We start from the raw sequence: 2,787 nt of genomic DNA, 5'->3' as shown, positions 1-2,787 counted from the left end.
AGATAACCATGACTTGCAACTTACATATTGGCAAGTTGTTGAAAAGACAATCTTAAAAATGTGACTCGGCACAGTTTGTTGTCCATGATGAGAATAGATCTGTACATGTTTTACTGCCCTTCCATCCCCAGGGGCCCAGTAGAGTCCCCTGGAAGAGCAAAAAAATTTAGCATTTCAAATGGCTGTAAATCAAAGTCTGATTATAGTTTTAAAGAGAAATTTGGCAGGACAGCTACTTATGCTATGTTAACGAAATAATGTTGGACAGAGTTTTCAAACATATATGGAAAGGTGGTATAAAGGTGTTTAAAAAAGTGCTGTTAGTAAAATACCAAATTTCAGCCTGCCTCTTAAATATGTCATAAATGTTTGCACAATGAACCTGTTTAGATGACCCTTTGTTCAAAAAAGATTGTATTTTCCCTCATTTTATTATTAAACATTTTAAACTACATTATCCATAAGCCTCTGCCATTCTATCGCTAGAACGCGAAAAAAAGTGGCGCTGGTATTTGTAGTTTAATTAAGTTATGCTTAGGGTTAGGGTTACGATCTCGGTAAAGAGGTAATTTCTCACGACATAGCCACACTTCATTGTTAACTGAAGGTATTACTGACGTAATAATAACAGCAAAACGGACTTTGCAACATTAAGCGGTTTTTAATTTGGTTTAAAAGATAGTCCAATCACAGCGAGTTCTGCGAGTGCCAAGGGAACTTCAAAGCCAATGGCAACCCAGTTGAGCAGAGGCGTCACACTTACTTGTCCATATGTGGTCATTTATGACAGGATCTTCCGGGTTCTTGTGGTGAATGGACAGAATCTGTTAAAGATTTATTTGTCCCCAGTTAATATAAAACTGCAACAGATTGCATCGTGGGGTTAACCTGATGCAGCAATAGATTTGTTGATTACAATTTTTTTTTTCAACAAGGGCATAATAGTTCCCATTGTATAGGCTACATTGTTTACACTAATATTAATTAATGTACAATATTTAAACTCAAAAGTTTGCATATACTGTGTAAAAAATAAATAATAAGTCAAAATGTTTCATTTGCTTACAAACCCTCCCCCACCCCACCCCCACCTCTGATGATTATTCAAACATGCAGTATTTTTCTACTATTACATTTTGCTTCTGTAACATGTACATGTCAAACTTTTCCCAGATAAACATAGTGCCCAGAACAGCAGTCTCTCTCCAGTTTGTGCCACTATGAAAAGAATGAAAACAAAAAACGCAGTTGATTATAAAAATGTATTTGCACAGAGGTAACTAAGAAAAATGCAACAGAAAACCCCTTTAAAAACATAGTCTAATATTCAAAAATAAAAAGAGAATTTGTTTACAGAAATCATGACAAAAGATGCCAAACCATATTCAAGGCTCCAGTTGAAAATATATTATTTTCTTCCCTTTAACAAACAAATGAAAAAAATGATTAAGAGCAATGCTTCAATATTTTACAATTATTACCTTTAAAAATATATCTCCTGTAATCACTGTTTGCTTCTATTGTGACTAAATGCATGACAAATTAATGGTTAATAACAATTATAATTTTATAATGATAAAAGTCAACCATTTTGAGCAAGAATATATATATATAGTAGAGATGGGAGTGATGATTGTAAAGGAGAAATTAATACAAGTAGACATGCTAAGACTGGAAGTTGGCAGTAAAGAACTGAGAGCAGATGTGCCACACGAGAGAGAGAGATGTGGAAGCTTTTGGACGGGCTGATATTGTAGAGAGCTGATGGAGAAGGACTAAGTAATCTGTGAGAAATCCTCCAAGAAGGAACAAAGAGAACTTATCACATGATGAACAACAAAAACACTGACAACAACATACTGTAACTGCAGCGTGTATAACAGTAAACAGAACAGTATTGTCTGTTGGTGTGGATGTTAAAATAGTTCTCATTATAGTTATTGCTCTTGGTGTGACCAGCTTTAAGTGATCTGATTTGGCCAAATGAATTGAAGATCTGATTTGTCACGTGACAAGTTAAACTAGCATTTCCAGACTCTTGCTTCTTAGACAGATGTGTTCAATAAAAATCAACATGGAAAGAAAGGCATACTGTGAGGTGTGGACAGATATCACGTACTGTTGGAACAGGAAGAGACGGCACCAATTTGTAAAGATTAATAAAGAATACAATGGACTTAATATAAACTTTATGATATAAATACTCTGGCTACTTACAATGGGCACAATCTGCATGAGTTGAGGCAATGGCCAATGACAGTAGTAGGAGTAAAAGTCGTAGAATTTTTTACGAGTACGATTGTACAATATCATATGAATTTGCTGACTTGGTCAGTTGTATGAATTATTATTACTACTTCAACATGACACTTTTCTGGGGGTTCTTCCTGAGGGGGCCGTGGGGTGTGTAAACCAAAGTTTAAGAAACATCAATTGCAGTGAAAAATGTCTCTGCAGTAAAGTTCAGTCAAAGTGCTCAGACCGACACAGACGTACCATTGGAAGTGTTTGCCTTTGCAGCTTTTGGTCTTCTCCATAAATGCACAAGATGGTCAAATTCAAATCCCATGACAGCCCTTCCTTTGGTCTTCCCTTTCAGCTGAAATGAAGAGAAACATATACATGTTGAGACAGTGTGTTAAAAATGATCTGTGACCAAAATATTTGATTAACACAATATAAGGATGCGTTCATTAAAGCAAATCAGTTATAACTAAATGTCTTCAACATTACCTGTGAAGGGTTGAACCTTTGAAGGACTTGTTCAGCCTCCTTGACAGCTTCTTC

The 2,787-nt window shown here is 35.6% G+C and overlaps 1 long non-coding RNA gene across 1 annotated transcript; it reads right to left on the bottom strand.

The window, feature by feature from the left end:
* Positions 1-1,672: 1,672 nt before the first annotated feature.
* Positions 1,673-2,787, bottom strand: LOC107572150 (uncharacterized). The gene is made up of 3 exons (XR_001607286.1): positions 2,734-2,787; positions 2,497-2,599; positions 1,673-1,796 (listed from the first exon to the last, which is right to left on the bottom strand). It is a non-coding gene; the product is annotated as an uncharacterized lncRNA (long non-coding RNA).

This window comes from Sinocyclocheilus grahami, unplaced genomic scaffold (genome assembly GCF_001515645.1).
Source record: "Sinocyclocheilus grahami isolate Dianchi unplaced genomic scaffold, SAMN03320097.WGS_v1.1 scaffold1706.1, whole genome shotgun sequence".
NCBI classification, from domain to species: domain Eukaryota; kingdom Metazoa; phylum Chordata; class Actinopteri; order Cypriniformes; family Cyprinidae; genus Sinocyclocheilus; species Sinocyclocheilus grahami.
This window is presented reverse-complemented; position numbering and strand designations above follow the sequence as displayed.